Below are 26,500 nucleotides of genomic sequence, written 5' to 3' on the forward strand. Positions count from 1 at the left end.
AGGAAGGAAGGAAGGAAGGAAGGAAGGAAAGGAGAGAGAAAAAAGAGTGACAGAATGAGGACTGAGGGAAAGAAGGAAGGAAGGAAGGAAGCAAGCAAGCAAGCAAGGAAGCAAGGAAGGACAGAAGCAAGGAAGCATGGAGGGAAGGAAGATCTCCCTACAACACGAGAGAAGATCCCCCCCAACATCCCAAAGAAGGAACTAGCTAGCTAACATTAACAGGACGAGGATGCAGGGATCTGTAATGAAACAAATCACACAATTCCAACTGCAGATTTTGAGATCAGATACATCCTTTTGGAATATCTGTCAACAAACATGGATGCTTCATGTATAGTATGTTTGAGAGATAATAGAAAGGTTGCAAGTAAGGGTGGAAGAAAAGTGAGAAAAATAAAAACACCCAGTGAAGACACAAAGAAGAACAAGCAAGCAAACAGTGTCCTTCTGGGAACACTCACCTTTGTTTTGGGGAACATCAAGGGCATCTAGCTATAGGCTCTGATGTTATTCTAGACATTTCTACTGACATAAAATGAGGTTTCTAAATTATGATGAAATCGGTACAGCCAACCACCAGGGAAGCCATTAAGAATTTAACACAAGGGAGTGTGGATTCTACTTGTCAAAGAGAATATTAGAACACTGTTTGATATAAAATGCAGCTATCACAGCTCTGAGGACTGGGTTCCACAGCTGGGTTTTCCTTGAACTCATTGCCTCACAAAGGCAAACACAGAATGAGCTGCTTTACAAGGGCAGCATACTTTGTGCCAAAGCAAAGAGAGAAAATCAACGGAATGACATGAGGATTTGATTGGATATCTATCTATCAAACTGTGAGACAGAAAAGAACTCCATAGGGACCAAGAGGTAAAAAGTAGACAATGAGATATTCTCATAGAACTTGAAATTTCTGACACACCTAGCCTGGGATACTTTCTATCAGTGTGAGTTCCCTATATTTTACCTTCTAGAATCCCAATATGCTTCATTTTAAAAATGAGGATAATAATATGGGTCATAAGAACAATGTCAGAATTAGTAAGCAAAAGAAAGGCAGGTGCCTACCATAGTATTTTCTCATTGTTACATTAGAATGCATGTCTGAAACTATACGTGTGTGTGTGTGTGTGTGTGTGTGTGTGTGTGTGTATGCTGTATGTGTATAGACATATATATTACATGCACATATATGCTGGTACTGAGGATTGGAGGTTGATGCAGAGTTGACACTGTCCCTTAGCTTTTTCCCTCAAGGCTGGTGCTCTACTACTGAGCCATCCCTCCACTTCAGGCCTTTTTCTGGTTAATTAGAGATAAGAGTCTCACAGATTTTTCTGCTCAAGCTCCCTTCAAACTGTGATCCTCAGATCTCAGCTTCCTGAGAAGCTAGGATTACAGATATGAACACCAGCAGCCAGCCCAACTATCTTGAAAAGGAATAGATAGTGTTCTATTATATGTTAGATAACTTACTTGAATTGTGCCATGAGTACTAAAAAAAATCATATGATTATACTAAGCATCAAATGTCATTATGTGAGGCCGTGCAGCATTCTGACCTTCTTAGCTGCAGAAAATTCTGAAATAGTCTAGTCTCTGTTACCTTCAGAGAAGTTTGTCACATAGAGGCAAAATAAAAAGTTGAAGCTGGATGCCAATGGCTCACACCTGTAATCCTTCCATACTCAATTGACTGAGATCAAGAGGATTGTGTTTCAAAGCCAGCATGGGCAGAAAACTTACTAAATTCCATCTTCAATAGAACTGGAGGCACCTGGCTCAAGTGGTAGAGCACTAACAAAGCAAGTGTGAGAACCTGAGTTCAAACTTAGTACAGTCAAGGTTTTTAAAAGAAGAGCATGAAGTTGACTAAACCTCTATGTCTCTGTCACTGTGCAGTTATTACATATTTTGAATGTGTGCCCAGAGACCTAACAGTAGAGCTCTGATTCTAATCATCTGCAAATTATTTCAAGAATGTGATAATTAGTTGACAGAGTTCAAAAGGCACAGGACAGAAGGTTCAGTCTTAGTTGATATCATTAGGCCTCTCTGCAGTGTCCTGATGTACTCCCCGGTCCAAGGTGATAGAAAGAAGAAATTAGCTTCTTTAGTGCTATCTTTCTTCTCTTTCCTGGACATCTTTTCTGTTTTCTTGCTAATGTTTCTATAATTTCCCCTGTAGTTCTAAATGAGCTTTTCCCCTAACTATGTCTGCCCCTGACAATGTCCAATGCTCTAAAAACCTTCTTAAATAGCCTTCTTAATTTTTTCCAATATTAACATACTACTCCCTTGATATTCTGTTTAAGTTACCTGTCAGGGGAAGAAAATGAGTTCAGGTACAGCAATCCATGCAGACTCTTACAGATAAATAGCTTAATGCCTTTTACTCCCCTAAGGTATTTATATTCTAAGACAGAATAGTTTGAAATGAAAAAGACTACCATGTCCAGGAAAGACCTCTAATGTTGGAAGTTTCCTTCCAGTGGCAGGAGGAAGGAAAGAATTCTGAAAGCTCACCCTTTGTTAGTACTTACCGAAGTGAGATCTACTGGAAACTCTGGAAAAAGAATTCACACTCCAGATGCATTGAAACCACTTCAGTCTAAGGTATTAAAATAGTGAAGTAGAGCTGTTTATGAACAAAGTAAAATGAACTCTAATGGTGACAGGAAGATGTTAAGATTGTGAGAAGAAAGTCAGAATGCTCATCAAGTGACTCCAGAGTCATTTGGAGAAGGTGCTGTTTTCAGACCATCTTTCTCTCAACAAGAATATTAAAAACTGTGGACTTGATATCATATATTCAGTGCCATTTAAACTTCCAAACCCAATGGAAGGCAAAGCACACACCCAAAGCAATTTCACAAAGCATCATGTTTATTACACTGCAAGCTCTCCCTCTGGCTGAAAATCTTGGTGCAACAGTTTTGGAAAACAAGTAGTGAAATGTATTGCTAAAGGCTAGAAAATGAAGAGTGATTTAAAACTGTGGAAAGACCATGAAAAGAAAAGATAAAAAGTAGTGACAGAAGTTTATTTCATTCCCATCATGAGATCCCGCAATGTTTATATTGCTTATTGCCTTCAGTTACCAAGGCCACAAACTATTATTTTCAGAGTCTCGTTGTCCCTGTAAGAGCTTCAAAGGCAAAATGGGAAGATGGAGGGTTCGTGGGGGAAAAATTGCCTGACCATTCTTAATAGGTTTCCTTTTCCATTTTTTTTCTGGAGACAATAGCAAGAAGAAGGAGATGCTTAAGAATATAATAATGATCAAGATGATAATAATAATATTAATCATCTCCCAAAACATTAATCATCATCTTAGAATATTGAACTTAAATCAGGTCCCTTTGTCTTTCCTCTTCCATTTTCCTATCCTCACTGACATGAAGAATATAGACTAAATAATTCTCTGAAAGTAATTCTGGATGCCTAGTGGTGAAACTTTTTATTAAAATTTTAATAGACACACAAAAGGAAGCTATCTTACTGACAGAGCAAATTCATCAGATGAACTATCCAGTTCACAGAAAATACAATTTAAATTATGTAATGAAGTTTCAAACAATGGAATAAAATAAATGAATACATATATAGACTCATATATTATTTTTCTGAAATATTAACCAATATGGTTCATGAATCAAGCTTAGCTTTACTTGTATGCAAGATGAATGCCCTTGTACACGAACAGTGTTATTTTCTATTTCTTCCTCTGCAGTAACTCTTAAGTGATTTTTTTGATATCAGGCAGATAAATTTATTAGTGTGCCTAGTAAAGTCTCAAAGATAATTGTGATGCTTAATCTTTTTTAATTATATTTTTACTATCTTTAAATAGTTAAGTGATTTTTTAATGCAACAATAGGATGTAGTTTCCCCTGGAGAAACATTCAAAAGGAGAATTCCTTCTTCTAATCAACAATAAGTAACATTAGGTAAAAATTCAGTATTTTTTTAAAAAGATTTTTATGCCAATTTATGAGATGCCCTGAAAGTTTGTCATTTTATAATGGCTATGTGACTCAATTCAGTGTTTGGTATGAACTGTATTTTTTTTAGGACATATGCGTTTGGTTCTGATAAATGACATGTGCAACATATATTTCAGGCTTTCATTTGGATCTCAAATTTGGCACTGAAGGTGAAATGCCATTAGGAAAAGTGATATTCTGGGAAGACAGCAGCTTCATGAGACCTACTTCAGCCTTAGACTTGTGTTGCTGAGGTAAAGGGCCAGGCAAATTATACCATCAAGATCCTTCATGTCTTACATGATCTGAGTTTTATCCTACACAAGGAAAAGAAGAGGAGAATCTGAATGGCTCTCAGTACAACATCCTCACTGGCTGCATAATGACAGAGCTGTTCCTTACTCCTAGCTTCTTCCCTAAAAGCCTAGATATGCAAGTGCTGCCTGTATCTGAAATTGAATTCTGTTTTAAATATCTTATCTAGTTAGTGAGGTCAGGTATCCTCTCCTCTCCTCTCCCCCCTCCATTTATCTCCTCTCTCCCCTTCCCTTCCCTTATCCTTTCTCTCCCCTTCCCCCTCCCCCCTCTTTCATGTGTGTGTGTGTGTGTGTGTGTGTGTGTGTGTGTGTGCCAGTGCTGAAATTTAAAACCAGGGATTAGGTGCTGTCCTTCAGCTTTTTGCTCAAGGCTAGCACTCTACCATTTGAGCCACACCTCTCCACTTCTATGCTGTGAAGGTTAATTGGAGTTAAGTGTCTCCTGGATTTACCCACTCTGGTTGGCTTCAAACTGTGATCCTCAGATCTCAGCCTCCTGAATAGCTAGGATTTGCAAGCATGATCCACTAGCACCCAGCAGGTTCGTACTTCTTATAATGAACTTTGATTCCTATTAAATATATAATTTCTTATTCTGTTTTTTCCATCTCTTCCTGATGTCTTTTGTGAAAAGATTTCTTACATAATTTAACAGTAACAAAAAAGTCAATCCATCATTGTTGGTGGGAGTGTAAACTTGTTCAACCACTTTGGAAAGTAGTATGGAGGTTCCTCAAAAGACTCCACATAGAGCTCCCCTATGACCCATCAATCCCACTTTTGGGCATTTACCCAAATGTTTACAAACAAGACCACACTAAAGCTACCAGCACAACTATGTTTATTGCAGCATTATTTCTATAGCTAAGATTTGGAACCAACCCAGATGTCCCTCAGTAGATGAATGGATCAAGAAAATGTGATATATATACACAATGGAATTCTATGCCTCCATCAGAAAGAATGGCATTGCCACATTTGTCAGGAAATGGAAAGACTTGGAAAAAATTATATTAAGTGAAGTAAGCCAAGCCCAAAGAAACATAGGTCCCATGGTTTCCCATATTTGCAATAGTTAGTATATGTATGAGTCAAGCAGAAAAGGTCAGATAAGGTGATGTTAGGAAAATGAACCCTAAGATATGTATTTAAATGGTTTATTTTCTTGTATGCATTTGTTTCTAATGCATTTATAAGATTATTTCTTTGTTGCTTTGTATGTCCCTCCCCCACAGTATAACCCCTGCTTTCACTGTATTTGATGTCGGTATAATTTGTGGAGGGGAAGGGGAAAAACAAGTCATTTAAATAAGGATACAGGTGGACCCATTGCAACAATGAGAATTACAAGTTGTCATGTCAAAAACGAACTTTACAACTTTGGTAGGGAGGTGGGGGGCAGGGGGAGGCTTGGAAGGGATGGGAAGGAGAAACAAAGGAGGCTACAATGCTTGATAAGAAATGTACTCATTATCTTGCCCATGTAATTGTAACCCCTCTATACAGTTTTTTCAAAATTAAAAAAAAAAGTCAATCCAAAATTTGCCGCTATAGAACTGGACACTGAATGTTGAAGGGTTAAACAAGTTTCAGAATTGTTTAGGGTTTTGTTTCCTCTCTGGAAATTGCTTGCCTGAACGATTTCTAAGCTGTTAGGGTTACCATGGTAATTATTATACTTAAGTGATGAGGTTTATTTGTGAAGCAAGAAACCCAACAAACTCGTCTGTATCTCTGAGTTGGAATGAGCAGCAGCCCTCTTTAAGTAGCCAACTTGAAGAATAATGCATGTCTGTCTTTCTGAGGATGTTAAATGGGTTTGTGAATGGGAAACTTGAATCCATTAGTAAACATTACAGGTGCTGCACTTGCTGGTTGGGATTTGCCCTTTGAAGACAAACTGAAGTTATTGATAATCTGAGAGTCAGCTGAACTTATGAAGAATTAAGTCTTTTAGAGCATCTGATAGGACCTTTTCTCTTCTTTATGGCTGAAAATAATTGTTTTTGAAGTCAATTCATTTTATGTCATGTTGATACTTAAAAGGTTATATATTTTTATTAGCATTACTATTATTATAATTACTATTATTATTACTAGCCAAAGGATATGGGCTAATGAGCCCATTTCTCCTTACATGATTGAAAAAAAATTAATTGATTGGCACCAGTCAATCTTCTTGGTAGACTTTTGTATCATAGTATGCTTTTGCAAAAAGCAGCAGTGATATTTATGGTGGGAAGGCTCAACACCATTCTTTACATACAGGAGGGTTGGATTTGGTGTCCATGCCATCTGGAAATAGTGTCTGTAAGTCTGAAATACATCGTCTTACTCCAGAATCAATTCTCTTTCCCAGTGCTTGTGGCTCATGCCTGTAATAATTACTATTCAGGTGCCTTGAGATCTGAGAAATGCAGTGTCAAGTCAGCCCATCAAGGAAAGGCGAAGAGTTTCTTATCTCCAATCATTCACCAGAAAGTAGGGAGTGGAACAGTGGCTCAAGTGGTAGGGTAACAGGCTTGAAAAACAACAACAGAAAAGCCAAGGGACAGGGCATATGCCCTGAGTTCACGCCCCAGTACCAGCATTTAAAAATAATTCTAGCTGGGTGCCAGCGTCTCACACCTATAATCCTAGCTACTCAGGAGGCTGAGGTCTAAGGATTGTGGTTTGAAGCTAGCCAAGGTAGAAAAGTCCCCATGAGACTCTTATCTTCAATCAACCACTCAAAAACCAGAAGTGACACTGTGGCTCAAAGAAGGAGCGTGCTAGCCTTGAGCCAAAGAGCTCAAGGACAATGCCCAAGCCCTGAGCTTAAGTCCTATAACTGACACACACACACACACAAAAATCTGTTTGTGGGGGCTGGGGGTTTAGCCCAGCGGAAGGCCCTGGGTTCGTTTCTCAGCTCTAGGGGGAAAAAAAATACACATAAAGCTACAAAAGACCAAAAAAAATCTGTTTGTGTTCTCTGAATTATATCCAGTTGGTCTTTAAAAATTAGACATACAGATTTTAAAACATCCTGGAAATTCCTGCTCGGGTGAATTCCTGTACATTGAGCATCTCTATTCTGGCCCTTATCAAAGGGTGACATGGCTTTCTTAGTGAGGCATCCAGGTGTACTGCTGGGCCACTGTTGCATAAGGACAGAGGGGGCAGGGTACAGACCACACAGACTCAGTTTGCATAAGCTTTGGCCCGTTCTCATTTATTGTCTGTCTGATTTGGTCAAGCTATTCTCTAGGCCTTAGTTAGATACAATCATAAAACCAGTTTTACAGAGTTGTTCTGAGGTTGAAATAAGTTAATACACAGAAAGTTAGAATCTCTCCTGGCAAAAATACTATTATGAGATTACTAGTAGTTTATCAAAGTATTTAAAAATTGCCTTTACACTCTCAGTAGTCAGTGAATCCTCAGATTGCTTGCTTAAGGCAGATTATGTTTGTTTGTGCATGTTGTTTTGTTGTTTTGAAAGAATGAATTCAGGAATGAGTTGAAGAATCCTTTCATAACTTCTACTCAAGAATGAGTTGAAGAATCCTTTTAGAACTTCTACCATGATTGGTCATCTGATTTTCAGGGGAAAGCAACCTAGAACCATTCTAGTGGCTAGGCCTTAGAGCATAAGGTCTTATTTTACTCTTTAAAAAACTCTGGCCAGGAACTCCATTGTCTTCCTAAAAATCTTTGTCAATGAAGGAAGCTTTGAGCAGTGTGCCTTAGAGGGACAAGATGTCTACTTTAAGACTGGATGGCCCAATTATGAAAAGCCATTGGTACTGGACAGTATTGCTTTCTTTCCTCTATATATCAATGTCTTCTCTCTGTTGCATATACTGATTTGAATTCAACAATGAAAATTGAGTTACACGATATTTTAAGGGGCAGAGGTTCTTTTATCACTTGGCAATTTGATCTCCAAACAAATCTTCCTGCCTATTTTGTGGGGTTATATTTTTGTTTCTTTGTATCCTATTTTATAAGAGGTATTGGGAGAAAAGCAGACTTACTTGACATTTCTAAGCCATTGGGATGCTTTTTAATTTGTTTCCAGGGTATTTAATCTATAAGACATACCAGGCTGAATAATTTATGTAACAAAACAATGACAACAAGGTCAAAGAAGAAGTATGACTTTACCATGGGGAATATTCATGACATGATGCTATTTGAGATATGCTTCTTGAATATTAAAGAGTTTTTCCTAATGTTAAGTTCCAATTAAATAAGCAGAAAGGTATAAGAAAGAAAATTGGATTCCTTTTGAATAGGAGAAATTAAGCAAATTCTAGGATAGCAATTATCATATTGCTAATTGAAAAATGTTAACCACTGTCCACACAATATTTAGAGATGTTAGCTAGCAGTGTTTTCACTTGTGACCTACTTGCAAAATAAACCTCAGAGTACCAGATATTCTGCATCAATAAATCAGATATTCATAATCTGATTTATTCAGTGATACATAGCCTCAATTATTTATTTTTGGTTACATTTCAACTTAAAGGGAAAGAGTCAAAGCAATAGCACTTGCTGCTCTTAAGATGACTTATAGATTGAGTTTCTGACAAGATCTAACTCTGTTGTTCCTTTAATAACACAGAAGGAGCCATGTTGTAAAGGCATAATGCCTCCTTATACACAGAAAACAAAAAAAATAGATGATCTAATCTAACAATGAGCCCTATCTCAGAAGTGAAGAAACCTGAATATTAGTATACCCCATCATTAGTTAACATGTACTTTGGACCTAACTGAATTAACGGTGATATGTATCGTTTATTAAGGACTTAGTTTTTTAGAGGAACTAATCCTTATAGTTGTAATGAACAAGACAAGACTTTAGTGGATGATGGCAATAATCCACTCCTAGAAAGTCAGAGGGATCTCTTCTCTTTCAACTGGTGGTGCTACCCTCTGCCTGGGCTTAATTTCCTGGAGCACTCCCCATATCCAACCAGAGGAATGTTCAGAGAAGCAGAAGGGAGAAGAACCATAATGAAGTCAGAGTAGACCAGATAGGTGGTTGACTTTATCCCTCTGCTTATATTTTATGTGGACAACACAAAGGCCCCACTTCTCTGTAATTATGGCTTGCAATATGAAGTAAATCACTGCGCTCAGGTAGTGTTGAGACACAGCAAGTGGGTGCTCCTGCACCAGGTTGAGCTCTCACTATGAGATTATAAAACAAGAAACTTGTGCTTCGATTGGCAGAGCTGGGCACATCTCTTTGACTTAGTCTGCATTCAGCTACTATGCTAAATCGTCTCTTTGGCCTTTGAAAATCACTATGTATAAAATTCTTCACCCTGATAACTCAAATGACAGTATGTGCAATCCCTGTTATACTTCAGGGATATTGGAAAATTGTGAGCATGTCAGGGCTTGTCTTCTCTCTGTTATATAGATGAACTGTCTGGGCATCTTTTTATAGCTAACGCCTTTACCTGTACAATATATACCATCTCTCCCTGCCATCTCCAGCAATTCTTCCATCTGTCTTCTGCATCATAAAATCTTCCCTCTCATCATTATACAAATATACTATCATATCTCTGCTCTTGAAAATGAAAATATTTCTTAACTCTACATATCTAACTAGCTATTGCTTCATTTCTCTACTCCTTTATATAATAAATACGAGAATATACTCACCTTTTACAATTCTTTTCTGCTTCCTCTTGTATCTGCTCCAATGCAGCTCTTCATTCACTGTAGCAGTATCGATCTTGGTGAGCTTACCAATTGTTTCTGTGTAGCTAAATGAAGCCAATTTTTGTCATCATCTTATTAGACCTATCAGCATCATTGTCGCTCCTGTTTGAAAGTCTTTCTAAAGTGCTAAGATATTCACACTCATTTGGCTTTCTTTCCACCTTCCTAGATTCTTTTCATATGTCTTCTTTTATTCTGCTTCATCTCTTTCATTTTTCAGTTGTAGAATTCCCCATGGCCCAATATTTACATGTGTTTTTTCTCTCTTTATACTCTACTCATTCACCTGATGAAGTTATCTAGTCCTATGCCTCAAATACCATGCATAAACAGAGTTCCATATTTCTTCCATGGAAATCATGTTTTCCATTGTTTAAATCTACTGCCAGTACCTCCAACTTAAAATACCCCAAATCAAAGTTCTTGCTCATCCATCATAACCATACTGGTTCCAGTCACTTCTGTTTCCCACGTGTATTAGAGCTGTATCTTCCTAATAATCTAGTCAGATTATGTTCTCTTCTGAACCAAACTTCTAACATGCTCTCCTCTCATTCCAATTAAAGCCAGTGATCTCATACAGCCTTTAAGGCTTTTGAATCTGAACCTCTATTATTTGTTTCCAAAATTTTCTCCTATTAGTGACCCCATCCAATCCTTTTAGCGGACTCTGGTCCCCAGGACCTCCTTTCTGAATCTTGACCACTTAGCCATTTCTTCCTTCTCATGGCTTTTGCAACTTTCTTTTCCTTCTGTTTGGAGTATTCCTCCCACATATATTCTCATGTCCCAGTGCTTCAATTTGTTTAGTTCTTTACTCAAAGGCACCTTGTACTTAGGCAACATCTATGTCTATTGTTATTTAAACAAGTTCCTACTCATTTCAGCATTTGCCTTATTTAAAGTTTAACTGCTTATAGAACTTCTCAAATGTATTTCTTGAATAAATCGGTTTCTTTAAGAAATATGTTCTGCAATTATCTGCGATACTGTCCCTGATCATTTTTTGACAGTAGTATCTCAGTTCACAGGAAAGACATCAGCATGATGTTGTGAAATTAGAAGGAGTTGTATCTGGTCCTGTACTGGCCCTCGGATGTAGTTATGACTAGTACAAATGAGAGGCAGTGGCCTATTACAGGTAGAGATCACTTTTGTCATCCACCCCTAACATCTTAGAGTGGAAAACTCTGTCTTTTCTGAGTTGATCATAGACATGCTATTGTGTTAGCCTTTTTTGCTCTTTATGTGACTACTGCCAAGGCTTTTATTTTCTGCCAGGCACAAGACCTAACCTGTCTGCCTGACAGACTGTGCCTCAGCATTTCTTCACAACTTTTCTCTATACATTTATTATTTGTGGGCTCAAAGATTGGGCTCCTCGCACATAATGTTTTCCACATCTAAAAGTCACATGTAACCCAGATACACAACTTGGACTATCTCTCCCGTTTAGTGGATTTCTTTATTATACTGAGGCTTTTTTTACACAACACTCATGTTCCTAAGGCCCAAACAGAGGACAGAATAATAGCTCTATTACTTCTTTACAAAGGAAATTTGGAAAAGAGAAGCAAAAATATATTTATGATCATTCCATGTTATATATATATGCATAAAGGTATTATATGTTATATGATATATTGGTGTTATGTGTATGCACAAATACACATTTTTGTTCCATAATAAACCAAAAAATGTGGTTTTTCTCATGTCTTCTTCCTTTCACTATATGGCTAAAATTCTGTTTGTTGACAAGGCATCTTCTCCCTCATTGCTAAGACTGTAATGGGAGACATGGGGTGTGAGACAAACCATCTTATCATACAACAACAGTAAGAAATCATCAGATATCTCATCGGATATATACCCAAGTTAAAAACTATACCTTTTGGAGAGCAAGTATTATTAATATTTACCATCCAAGTTTGGGGAAATTCCAGTATATAATTTGAGATTCACAAATGATAAAGATGAACCAGTACATCATTAAAAAGACAAAACAGGAGAATTAGAAAAGAACATCTGACAGCTGTTCTTGGAACAAGAATTCAGAGGACAATGCTCAATAGGAAATGTACTCATTACCTTGTTCATGTAACTGTAACCCCTCTGTACAGCATTTTCACAATAAAAAAACATACAAAAATATAAATGAAGATACAGTTTAAAGAAAAAAGAATTCAGCGGAACTCCTAGATAACACAGGACTAGCAAGGCTTGTCCCAGGTATGCAGAAATGAATGCCCAACATTCAGAAATATAGTAGCCATTATAAATTTAGTATTCATTTTCTAGTACAAAGTCTTAATGTCATTGTATTCTTAATCTTTGGACACTAGCATAATGGTTTAGGAATGCTTGAACATAGAGATTAGTGTTTCTTTTCCTAAAGCCTAAAGCCTTGTTCGAATATTCCAATAGAGCAGGGCATTCAGAAGTCCTGGGTACTATGACCAAAAAAAGAGAATAGATAAATGTGCCTATGTCTGTTTCCCTTTGGTGCTCAAAATATGCAGAAAATAAGTTACTAAAGAGGAAATCACATTTTTGATTTGCTGAGATGCTCTTTTTTTGTATGCCAGTTATTGTACACAGAGAGATGAGGATGGAGCATGGCCCACTTTGAGAGGTGCATTACATGAAATGGAATCAGACCAAGGAAGTAGTGCCTCTTCACCATCAATGAGCTTTTAGTCATGAAAGCAGACCTTCCTTCCCTGATGTTCTTGCTTCTGGGGGAGTGAGAGAGAGAATGGCATTTTAGGGTCAGAGGGGAAATTGGAGAAAGGATAAGAGCCTGGCTGTGATCAATCACAGATAAGTGTTTATGATTTATTTTGACTGAATACTTATTGAGAAACACTGAGATATTCTGAACTAAATTCTATTATAGGAATCAGTACACTAGATGAGTATTTAACTGGGAATTGACCAAATAAAATATCTTATCTCAGAAATCTAGATGTTGAATGAATAGAAGAGTATTTTATAGTTGTGAGAATAAACTCAGTTCATGTGACACATTTGCTTCAAATAGAATTCTCAATTATAACAATTACACCCAGGCAAGAGGGAAGTTCAACTAATTTGTGTGTGTGTGTGTGTATGTGTATAAAGCATATCTATATATATGTATATGTATATATGTATATGTATATATGTATATGTATATATGTGTGTGTATATATATATATATATATATATTCCTTCTTGGCATTTTTGAAAGAAACAATGGAAGAACTACATCCCCCATGAGTTCTTAAGAGTTTAGTAGCAATAGAGGTTATTAGAATCTGTTTTTTTCTGATGGCTCTTACTACTAGCCAGGCATAGAGGGGCTCCACCAACAATAAGCACAATTTCATTGGGATTTTTCAGCTAGGTCCTGTTAATTTCAAATCATTTTCTCCTCTGATATGCTGAATGCATGGAAATAATTTCCTGCTTGATAGATGGCAACACTTTAGCACTTCTGGAAAAAACAACAAAAAAACAAAATAGAAGACAATCTTTCCTTCCTGTCTCAGTAAGGGAAATAGCCCATAGGACAAGCTAAAGACTGCCATTGGTTTAAACAAGAAAGGCATTGATTAGGGGGAAAGCAGTGCTGAAAGAAAATCCTAGAGATACTGAGAAGGAGTCAAAGAAGCTACCAGTCAAACACGGAAAACAAAGAAGACTACAGCTGAGAACCTGTGGGACCAGAGATAATAAGAACAGCAGGAGGAGAGAGAGAAAAAACATATAAAGAAGAAGGAAAAAAACAATAAAAGATGATACATAAAAGGGAATGAAAAAACCAATAGAAGATGCCAGAATTTTTGACAGTGAGTGGTAGGATCTGAAAGAACTTCTGAAAGAAGTGGCTGAACTTCCCTATGGGGCACCATCCTTGACAGTGAGATATTAACCTAGAGGGAGCTCAGTACAGCTCAAGACCAACAGAAATAAAAGACACAGAATAACTAAAATGCATGCACTAGATTTCCTTGTGTGCACTCAGAAGCACTTTGCCACAGCCCTTTCAAAGAGAATGTCATTGAAAAAGCTGCATGTTTTAGAAAATGTAATCAAAAGAAATTTTTTGTGTGTTATTTTGTTGCTGCTCTTGTTTATTTTCTTCTATTTTTTTTTCTTTTTGACGTGGCAGCTAGCCCCATTAGGGAAGGATGAATTTAAGAAATCATTTAAAAATAGAATCAGTTTTTTTTTTGTTTTGCTATTTTCTTTTATCCGTGACTTCTCTCTCTTTTCTTGTTTCAGAAATTTTGGACACTGAAATTCTTTCTACCTTTGATTAGTGATCATTCTATTGCACTCATATTTTGAGAGAAATATTTTATTCTCAAGTTTTGTCTCCCCTATTACTGTTCATTAACAGCATCAACCCTACCTTCCAATGATAAAACTTATGACTGTGGCCCAGCTAATAGGTATGCATTCACCATTTACTTCTCTTTTGTAAATTCCAGTCAACCCTACAGGGCTTAGTTCTGTGCTGTAGAGTATCTGCCAAGTTGATGCCTGTCCTTTTCAAACACTGGAGAGCAACTCTACAACTGAGCAGATTCCCCTGTACTCTTTCTCAGCAAAGGCAGATAGCATTTTACATAAGACAAGGCTCCATTTATTTTTAGTAGTTTGCTTATTTATTTATTTTAGTGGAAGAGGCAGATGAGAGGCTGATTGAGTTCACACCTCAGTGATGAGCACAATGGGCAACCCATTAATGCTGGTGACTAAGCTGTAACTTGGGCCCACAGGCAGTTCCACTTGGATTTATAGCAAGAAAGGGGTGATAGATAGGTATCAAGCTCTTGTTTATTAAAAAAAAAGCAAATGGATGCTTCCTATGTTTTAAAAAAATTCAGATAAGCTAATTTAAGGCTAATCAAAACCAGTCACTCATTCTGGGAGGAATAGTGCCCCCGGAAGGCTCCTCTAATAAGCTCTGATCCTTTGGCATATACACAGCACAATTGAGGTGGAGATAAGTGAGCTCCTCACCCATAAATAACCCCCTGATGTGATCCTTAATGCATTGTGAATTCATTGTGGGTTTTAGACAGCTGGAGGACACTAATCAATGCAAAAGAAACTTTGCTGTGGTTTCCACTTGGAAATATCAATCAAGTTACAACTGTGCTTTAGTTCAAATGGTCTGAATAAAACTGGCTAAAACAAAGTTGGCTAGCCCAAAGGACAAAGTGATACTTCAAGAAAGCAACTTCCTTGAGAGATTTCAGAAGCATGCCAAATCAGGTCATCTTATGATACAATGTTTTTCTCTCTAGTTCAGAGTAGCTTAGAAAGCAGCTAGTTCTTACCTCTAGGAGAATTCAAAGTTTTGAGAGAAGTATATGTAGGTGGAATAATTTAGATATTTTTGGTTCCCCCAAAGTAATCATTAGAATTGATGATTTAGTGTTTATCTACATAAAGACAGGGAAATAATTTCAAATACAAATGGTGGGTGGTGGACCATTCCATATTCTGAAATCATTTTTTTGAGCATTCTTTGCTGAGCTTCTTGGTAATTTATCACATTTTAGATACACAGACCTATGCTGTTTGAAAAAATCCATGATTCAGAAAGTATTGATTCATTTGTATTCACTGAGTGCCTACTGTCTTAGTTGGTTAAGGCTGTAAGAGCAAAATACCACAGACTGAATGTCTTAAACAATAGAAATTAATTAATTTTCTTACAGTTCTGGAGGCTGAAAGTACATAATCAAAGTATATACACAGGACTGGCTGAATCCTCTTTCTGTCTTGCAGATGGAAATTCTCTTACTGTCTCTCCTTGGTGCTTTTATTTCTGGGCACATACTCCCTAATGGTTTTCTGTGTCCTAATCTTAAAAAGACCAAGTAGTTTGGATTAGGGCCTGCCACTACAGCCTAATTTTAACTTAATCACTTCTTCAGAGAGCCTATGTCCAAACACATTCACATTTTGAGGTACAGGGATGGTTCAATACAGGGATGAGGAGGCATGATTCAGCACATGATCCCTTCTATGAAGTAGTCAGTATTCTAAATCCTTGAGATCAGCTCAGGAAACAAACCAAACCAATTATCTACCTTTGCTTATATGGTTAAACAAAGTAAAGATGACATAGATAGTAACCATGAATTTAAAATTGCATAGTATTAATAGATGAGAAATGCCATTGGAAAAATATTAGAATCTAAAAGGGGGATTTGGAATGCACTGGATATGGGGGCTCCTTTCCTTAAGAAGGTAACTATTAGGTAATTGTCAGAAAGAAGTAAGAGAGTTTACTAAAGAGAAAGAAGAGTCACAAGATAAGAAAATAACAATACAATAGCTCTAAGGTGGGAACACACTTTAGAAACAACAGTCAGGCCAGTATGGGCAAAGCAGAGTGAGCAGAAGAAAATAGTTACACATAGATAGGTCCACTGGAAGGAAACCAAGAACCAGACATATAGAGCCTTGTAGCCATTGTAAAAACTTGACTTTTAGGCTGAGCAGAACAGAAAGATGTTATAAAGAGTGACATGAGTCCCGCTTGTTTCTAACAAGTTGAAAAAAGACTAGAAGTACAAGGGTAGAACCAGGGTTAGCACTGCTGCCATGAACCAGATTAGAACCACTCAAGTGACTCAAACTGAATCACACCAGAAGAGATGAAAAGAAACAAATGTGTTCTAAATAAATTTGCAAGACAAAATATAATAGGATTTGCTAATAAATAGGTATGGGAGGTGAGAGAGAGAGAGGTCATAGTAACCATTTTGGCCTGAACAGATGGATAGATTTGACATCAATTACAGTGTGGGAAGAAGACATTTGGTGAGGAAAATCAGGTGTTGAGTTTTGACATACTACTTCTTTTTTTAAAAAAATTTACATGTTAAAAATAATAGCTCAGGAAAGTTAGGGGAAATCAAGAACTAAATAGAGCATGGAATCCACTACTTAATTTTACATGCATACTACAGGCAGCTACATATATTCATGAGAGCCCTCATTACAAGTCCAGAAAAATAAAATCTTACCAAATCTAATTGATTATGAGAAAAGTGTGTACCAAGACCACGTGTATGGAGAAATGGACCACTTTTGGAGCTACATTGACTTTGACTCAAGTCTGTATTTCACATAACCCTCAGCAAGTCAGGTGTCCATACTAAATTCCTTTTTCCTCACTAAAAAAATAGCCAGTAAATATTTTAAAGGTTAAAGGTAGCAATGAAACAAGAATTTCATAGGACACATTTAAACAGACAATGAATATTTTCTTCAGAATGTTTGCAATGCAGAAGAGAGACTTAGATCAGTTCTACTAAACAAATGCCTGGAGAATGTGAAATGCAAGGGTGGGCATGCATGGGCCCTCTGTGTTTGCTAATTGACTTGAACCAAGAAAAAAATGTGAGCTTTTCTTGTCTTTGGTAAGGGAGATAATGTTACAATCTGGAGAAAGGTACCTACCAAGGTGGGCTCCAAATATACCAGACAAATTGACAAAGGCCTATCTTCCTTGAGGTTTACATTTCAAAGTGATGGCTCCCAAGACCTTAAGAATGACATTTCTGGGTCACAGAACTGTCAAGAAACCTTTAAATATATCTACATCTCAATAGACTACAGAAAGAATTTACCATTTCAAGTATAATAAAAGTAAATGCTCTAAAGTATCCGAGGTCAGGAGCACAGAGGCAAGTAAAAGGCCACTTAATTTGGTCAAGATGAGCAAAATACTAAGGACATTTTAATAAATTTTACTTGAGAGATAACTGATTTTGATCATGAAGCATAGTAGATGTTTGTAGAGTAGAGCAATCTGGCTTTAGCAAAGCCAATCTACAATAGGCAAAGTCTTCATTGACATACATTGGGATCAATGCTATTTAGGAAAATGGTATTACATTCTGATAAATGCTTAGTTGTTGGAGGCAAACAGTAAGTGAATGTGCCGTGAAATTCTGTATCCATCATTCAGGGTAGGTTGGAGAAAACCAGTTGTTACAAAAGTCTCATCTTACCATGGACACCCTAATGATTTTTTAGGGGTCCCTGGCAAACTGTCCTGATGCATCTCTTCATTCTGCAGGCACCCAGAGAGAAGCACACTTGGAGATACAACAATTATGTTTGACTGATTATTTATTTACACATTGTATATAGTTCAAGAGAAATACAAGACCTTCTGTAGATGGAATTTAATATTGCCAGAATAATAAAGAACCATATAGCACACATATAATATCAAAGCTCTGGCCACTGAACTAGCATACCAGGTGTAAGGTCCGCTGCTCCTGGATGGCAAGCAGACTCCACCTTCCTCACAGCAAAGTCTCCGCCCAGTACCTGCATTACCTGGGCAACTGGCACACCTGGAAAAGGTCACATCTGCATTTTCTGAGGTCACATCTGGACTCCATGTGGCCACACCTTTCTCCACCCTGCCCTAGATAAGGCCTAGCCTAGGGCAGACACTCTTTTGCCCAGGCTTTTCTTAGCCTCGTGGAATGCTAACAAGGCTTGGTGCCAGTCCGAAAGATGAATAAATCTACCCCTTACCCCTTACATGCGTGGTGGTGTTCTTACTCGGTCTCTTTTTTAAAAAACCTAACACCAGAGAATATAATCAGTATTCAATTTGAATTTATATGTATATGCTTGGAATATTCCAGTAGAATATTATGAAAACTCTGTGAGACACACAGAGTTCATTTTGTAGGACCAATGAACCCAAATCTATGTTGTTTGCATCTTGCCAAAATTTCATGCAAAAGGTGCTTTCCTTCATGTAATTTCCTTTTCAGGATATTTTAAACACTAAACATAAGGGATGTATTTTTTAAATTTTATTTATTGTAAAGATGCTGCACAGAGGGGTTATAGTTATATGAATAAGGTAATGAGTGCATTTTGAGCATTGTTATCTCCTCCTTCGTTGTTCTCCCACTATCCCTCCCCCCACTCCCCACAAGTTGTAAAGTTCATAGTGTCTTGTGGGTATCATTGTTCCAATAGGTCATCCTGTGTACTTGTTTGTTGGTCTCCTTCCCCTCACCAAATTAGATAAACGTATATACAAGATGCAGGGTACCAAAATCAAGTACAGTGACAACAGGGGGAAGAACCTACAATGGAAACAACAACAAAAAAATAACATAGTACATTAAAAACAACAACAATAAAGAAAGACCTCATGTGTCCATATCTTGGGGTTCATTTCACTTAGCATCATCTTTTTGTGTGTGTGCATGCTTGCATACTTGCTCATGTTTTCTTCTTTCCAGGTTCTCTTTATTACTGTTTTTGTGTGTGTGTTTGTTTTTATTGTGAAAATACCATACAGAGGGTTTACAATTACGTGAGCAAGGTAATAAGTATATTTCTTTTTTTCTCATTTTTCCAGTTTTTCTCTTTTTGCTTCTGTATTTTTATTTCCTTCATAGAACATTTAAAATCAATTCTAGTTTCCTGACATTTTCTTATTTTTTTATTGTGAAAATACTGTACAGAGGGGTTACAATACATGGGCAAGGTAATGAGTACATTTCTTATCAAGCATTGTTGCCTCCTCCTTTGTTTCCCCTTCACATCCCTTCCCATCTCCCGCCTCATCCCTTACTCCCGGCCAAAAGTGGTAAAGTTCATTTTTCGACATAACAACTTGTACATCTCATTGTTGCAATGGGTCCACCTGTATCCCTATTTAAACAATTTGTTTTTTCCCTTCTCCTCCACAAATTATACTAACATCAAATAAGATGAGAGCAGGGGTTATACAGTGGGGGAGAGATATACAAAGCAACAAAGAAATCATCTTATAAATATGTTAGAAACAATCGCAAGAAAGAAAAAAAAAATTTTGAATACTTATCTTGGGGTTCGTTTCACCTAATATCAACTTATCTGACCTTTTCTGCTTTTCTCAGACACATACTAGTTATTGCAAATAAGGGAAACCATGGGACCTATGTTTCTTTGGCCTGGCTTACTTCACTTAATATAATTTTTTCCAAGTCTTTCCATTTCTCTAACAAATGGGGCAATGTCATTCTCTCTGATAGAGGCATAGAATTCCATTGTGTATAAGAAAAAGAACTATAAAGCAATTTTTTTGATGAACATTAATGCAAAACTTCTCAACAAAATTTTGGCCAATCAACTTCAAAAATTCATCCAAAAAATCATGCACCACGATCAAACAGGATTCATTTCAGGGATGCAAAGCTGGTTCAATGTATGCAAATCAATTAATATTATTCATCACATCAACAGGAGCAAGGATAAGAACCACATGGTTATCTCAATAGATGCAGAAAAAGCATTTGACAGGATCCAACACCCCTTTATGATGAAGGTTCTGGAAAAATTAGGAATCCAGGGAACATTCCTCAATACAATAAAGGCTGTATATGACAAACCTACAGCCAGCATTATACTTAATGTTGGAAAACTAAAGCCATTTCCTCTTAACTCAGGAACAAGACAAAGATGTCCACTCCACTTCTCTTCAATCTAGTATTAGAATGCCTAGCTACAGCAATATGACAAGATGCAAACATAAAGGGGATCCAAAAGAAGAAATAAAACTCTCCCTCTTTGCAGATGACATGATCTTGTATTTAAAGAATCTCATGGACTCCAGTCCCAAATCACTCAAGCTGATTCTGAACTTTGGAAAAGTAGCAGGGTATAAAATCAACCCTCAAAAATCAACAGCTTTTCTGTATGCCAACAATGAGGAAAGTGTGGCTGAAATCAGGAAAGCAACTGCATTCGCAATAGCTCCACAAAACATAAAATACCTCGGAATTAACTTAACCAAGGAAGTGAAGGACTTCTATGATTAAAAACATGAAAAAGGAAATCAAAACAGAACTTAGAAAGTGGAAAAACCTCAGATGCTCCTGGATTGAAAGGATCAACATCGTGAAAATGGCAATACTTCCCAAGGCTATCTGCAAATTCAATACGATACCTATCAATATTCCAACCTCATTCTTCAAGGAAATAGAAGAGGCAATCCAAAAATTCATATGAAAAATAAAAGACCCCTAATACTAAAAATGATCCTTAACAGAAAGAACAGTGCTGGAGGAATATCAATACCAAATTTCAACCTCTACTACAAAGCCATAGTAATCAAAACAGCTTGGTACTGGCACAAGAACAGACCTCAGGACCAATGGAATAGAATTGAAAACCCAGAAATGAACCTACAGACATATAGCCATCTAATCTTCGATAAAGGAGCTAAAAAACTGAATACATTTCTTATCAAGCATTATTGCCTCCTCCTTTGTTTCCCCTTACCATCCGTTCCCTCCCCCAACCCCCCATCTCTCCTTCCCCCTCCCCCCCCACGCCAAAGTTGTAAAGTTAATTTTTCGACATAACGTCTTGTACATCTCATTGTTGCAATGGGTCCACCTGTTTCCCTATTTAAACGATTTGTTTTTTCCCTTCCACTCCACAAATTATACCAATATAAAATACAGTGAAAACAGGGGTTATACCATGGGAGAGGGACATACAAAGCAACAAAGAAATAATCTTATAAATTTGTTAGAAACAATAGCAAGAAGGAAAAAAAAACATTTGAGTCCTTATCTTGGGGTTCATTTCACCTAACATCAACTTATCTGACCATTTCTGCTTGTCTCAGACATATACTAGTTACTGCAAAAAAGGGCAACCATGGGACCGATGTTTCTTTGGGCCTGGCTTACTTTACTTAATATAATTTTTTTCCAAGTCTTTCCATTTCCTAATAAATGGGGCAATGTCAGTCTTTCTGATGGAAGCATAGAATTCCATTGTGTATATATACCACCTTTTCTTGATCCATTCATCTTCTGAGGGACTTCTGGGTTGGTTCCATATCTTAACTACGGTAACTAATACTTAGCATCATCTTATACAGTCATATGTACATAGCTTTTGAGCTTTTCGGTTCATCTGATAAAATTACCCTAGATGTATACTAATAATTGGAAATATGGGAAACCGTGGGACCTATATTTCATTGGGTCTAGCTTACCTCACTTAATATGATTTTTTCCAAGTCTTTCCGTTTCCTAACAAATGGGGTAGTGTCTTGAACTAAACAATTAAAAATGTTTAGATATCCAAAATGATTTCCCGAGGGGTTCTGTAGTTTTAAGTATGTATTTATGCAATGAAAAACAGCACTTCGGCTGCTGAAAGAGGAACATTGAAGCTGAGGAGTAAGTTTGGGCTCCACTCATGTTTACACACTGAAGCCATTTCAACACTGAAGTCCATTGCATCGAGAATTTGAGAGTCCAATCCATTCATTTTAACCTAAGAAACAAAAGACATTGCATTAGTCCATTTCCTGCTACTTGGGTGAAATACTCATGTGCTTGTTACTTATAAAGGAAATAAATTCATTAGCTTGTGTTGGAGGTTCAGAGACATTGTGCCAGGGTGGGCAAGGAAAGCTCACATAATCAAACACCAGAGAGCAACTGGTGTCCAGGCACATGCTCCACTGAGTCCTTCAAGGAACATTCACTCAGTGACCTCTCAGCAGTAGATCCTAGCCTCATAAAGGCTGAAACCAAGTTGCATTAGCCTCTGGGGGCCATATTCAAACTGAGGCCAAACCATGGCAGGTATGAAATAATTCTAGGGACAAACCAGTTCTCTATGCTTGATCAAGAGTGAGTTTCCTACTGGGCAATGGTGGCTTGTGCCTGTAATCCTAGCTTCTCAGGAGACTGAGATCTGAGAATTGTGGTTCAAAACCAGCCAGGCAAAAAATAAAAAGACCCTGAGATTCTTGTCTCCAATTAACCACTAGAAAACTGGAAGTGGAGTTTTGGCTCAAAGTGGCAGAACACTAGCTTTGATCATAAAAAGCTCAGGAGTAGGGCCCAGGCCCTCATTTCAAGCCCCATGACTGATGAGAGATAGAGATAGAGGGGGGGGGTGAGGGAGAGGGGGAAGGAGGGAGAAAGAGGAGGGAGGGAGAAAGGGGAAAGAGGGAAAGGAAGGAAAGGAAGGAAGGAAGGAAGGAAGGAAGGAAGAAAGGAAGGAAGGAAAGAAGGAAGGAAGGAAGAAAGGAAGGAAAAAAAGAGTTTCCTGATTACAAAAAAGAAATGTTAGCCCAGAAGCGTCCTCCCTTGTAACTTAACATGCTCTTTCTCTAGGTAATACTAGGCCCATGTAGTAAAGGCAGCAAATGATTAGCCCCTATCTCCTTTTCCTGAGATCACCCCTTTGGGATAGCTATGACCACATAAGGCAGCAAGATCTCCCAAATCTGGGAGGTTATAAAAGGTTACCCGAGACAATAGCAGACACTTCTTCTCACTGCCTCTCACCAGGTAAGAAGGGGTCTTGCTGGTCCCCTTATTGACAATAAACCTTTCCTTTCCTTTCCTTCCCTGGATGTACATGTGGTTTTCTGGCTGGGTTAATTTACCCTAACAGAACGCTTCTTCCACATTCATGGTCCCTAAATGGAAAAAATTTCTCTCTTAGATTGGCATATTTGGCTGAAGATAAAACATAGATATTCAGCGAATCTAGCTTCCTGATGGTTATGGTTGTGCTGTTTTATGTGTTTGTTTTGCCTCTTACTGTAACAGGGGTAGCAAGCTAGAAATACTATCTCAGAATATATTTCTGAACTTTACAAACTTAACACCTCATCTTTTTTGTATGTGAAAATACTGTACAGAGGAGTTACAATTACATGGGCAAGATAATGAGTACATTTCTTATCAAGCATAGTAGCCTCCTCCTTTGTTTCCCCTTCACACCCCTTCCCATCCTCCTCCTAACCCCCATGGACTCCTCCTCCTCCCCCCACCAAAGATGCAAAGTTCGTTTTCGACATAACGACTTCTACATCTCATTGTTGCAATGGGTCCACCTGTATCCTTATTTAAATGATTTGTTTTTTCCCTTCCCCTCCACAAATTATACCAACATCAAATACAGTGAAAACAGGGGTTATACCGTGGGAGAGGGACATACAAAGCAACAAAAAAGTAATCTTATAAATGTGTTAGAAACAATCGCATGAAAGAAAAAAATTTGAATACATATCTTAGAGTTCATTTCCTTAACATCAACTTATCTGACCTTCTCTGTTTGACTCAGACATATACCAGTTATTGCAAATAAAGAAAACCATGGGACCTATGTTTCTTTGGGCCTGGCTTACTTCACTTAATATAATTTTTTCCAAGTCTTTCCATTTCCTAACAAATGGGGCAATGTCATTCTTTCTGATGGAGGCATAGAATTCCATTGTGTATATATACCACATTTTCTTGAACCATTCATCTACTGAGGGGCATCTGGGTTGGTTTCATATCTTAGCTATAGTAAATAATGCTTCAATAAACATAGTCATGCTGGTAGCTTTAGTGTGGTCTTGTTTGTGAACATTTGGGTAAATGCCCAAAAGTGGGATTGCTGGGTCATAGGGGAGCTCTATGTGGAGTCTTTTGAGGAACCTCCATACTGCTTTCCAAAGTGTCAATACCTCATCTCTTTCCCTTTTGTGTTAGAAGTTCTATGGTGGCATGCTATTCATATAACATTTATTACAAATTATAGACAAATATAATTATTTTTATCCTTCTAGTTTTAAAACCACCCTTTCTGGTGATTAAGTCACATCAATTTATTCTTAGTTCTTATATGTTGTCTATATAGATAGATAGATAGATAGATATACATATTGTATGTACGTATCTATGTGAAGTACCTATTCTCTACCTATGTGCATACATAGGCATAAAATTATGTGTATGTGTGTTCATGTACATGCAACCCCATAGGCAGCTCTTCTCAGGTCTACTTTTCACCTGGAGAACAATGAGTAGATTCCTGAGGATCGCTGCCTCAGTGTAAATCCCAGGAACACAAAATCCACATGTGAAAGAATTTCAAGGTGTCTCACAACAAGGAGAGTCTGACAAGGCCAAAGTTGTAGCAAAGATTTCATTTTAACAGAATGAAGTACAAAGAAAGGGAAAAAAGAAGAAAGTTTTCCTTCCCTTTATGCCGGAAATGAAAGTAAGGACTCAAAATGGTGCCTCTTGACAATGGTGTTTTTAGTTTCTGGGCTGTGAAAATACAAGGGGTAATGTTGTGTATACGAGGGTAGTATACACAACATTACATTAGACAGTGCTTGGAGTAGTTAAGGTGGGTGCTAATTATTATTCTAAAACTAGTAGTTGTGATCTAGGCCAGTCTAAGTTACATGGATAAGGGGTGAGCTTGAGGACTCCCCTATGCTAGATGTTTCCAACTCTCTGTCTCTTATGAAGTCTGCAGAGGTTCTTAACATCTCCAAAGAAAGAGCAGATGCAGTGAAAACAGGAGTTATACCATGGGGGAGGGACATACAAAGCAACAAAGAAATCATCTTATAAATATGTTAGAAAAAATTGCAGGAAAGAAAAAAAACTGTGAGTCCCTATCTTGGGGTTCATTTCACTTAACATCAACTTATCTGACCATTTCTACTTGTTTCAGACATATACTAGTTATTGTAAATAAGGGAAAACATGAGACCCATGTTTCTTTGGGCCTGGCTTACTTCACTTAATGTATTTTTTTCCAAGGGAAAAAACAAATTGTTTAAATATGGATACAGGTGGACCCATTGCAACAATGAGATGTAGGAGACAGTTGTGTCCAAAAACGAACTTTACAACTTTGGTGGGGACGGGAGAGGGGGCAGGCAGGGAGATGGGAAAGGAAGGGAAGGGGAAACAAAGGAGGAGGCAACAATGCTTGATAAGAAATGTACTCATTACCTTGCCCATGTAATTGTAACCCGTCTGTACAGTATTTTCACAATAAAAAAAAAAGAGCAGATGCAGGCTGTCCCTTTATGTTTCTCTCTTCTGCAAAGGAGATTGGTAGGAAGGGAACCTTTTGCTCTGTTTGTTCAGTTTTTACTTCTTGGTTTTACTTCCTAAGTCTGGCCCTTTGGATATTTATTAATTTCCCTGTTCTGCCTATCAGTGACTGCTCCACTGTGGAATTGGGTATATTAGCTCATCAAGTGCTGGTGACAAATGCAGGAAAAAGAATTAGGTCAGTTGGGAGGGCATTTAAGTAGGGCTATTCTGAAGTGGAATTACATTTTCAAGAAGGACCATCCACAAGGGTGGTATATCTGCTAATCTTAACTTGTTCTTGAATTCACTCCCCAAAGCTTCTGCATGTGTCTTGAAACTGTTGTGTCACACAAGTTCAAACTCTCAAGGAGAATTAATTACTTCGTCTGTTGCACTCTTAAATTTAGTTTCTGACTCTTATCACAGCCATTGTAATGCATTGTGAATGTCTGTTTCCTATTAAACTTTGAGTTGCCTAAGAGCATGGACTATGTGTTAGTTTTCTTTGTATCCTTTAGTGCATTGCATATGATAAATGAATGAAGAAGAATAAATACTAGACTTTGACAATAGGCTT

This window comes from Dipodomys ordii, unplaced genomic scaffold (assembly GCF_000151885.1).
Source record: "Dipodomys ordii isolate 6190 unplaced genomic scaffold, Dord_2.0 Scaffold84, whole genome shotgun sequence".
Classification (NCBI taxonomy): domain Eukaryota; kingdom Metazoa; phylum Chordata; class Mammalia; order Rodentia; family Heteromyidae; genus Dipodomys; species Dipodomys ordii.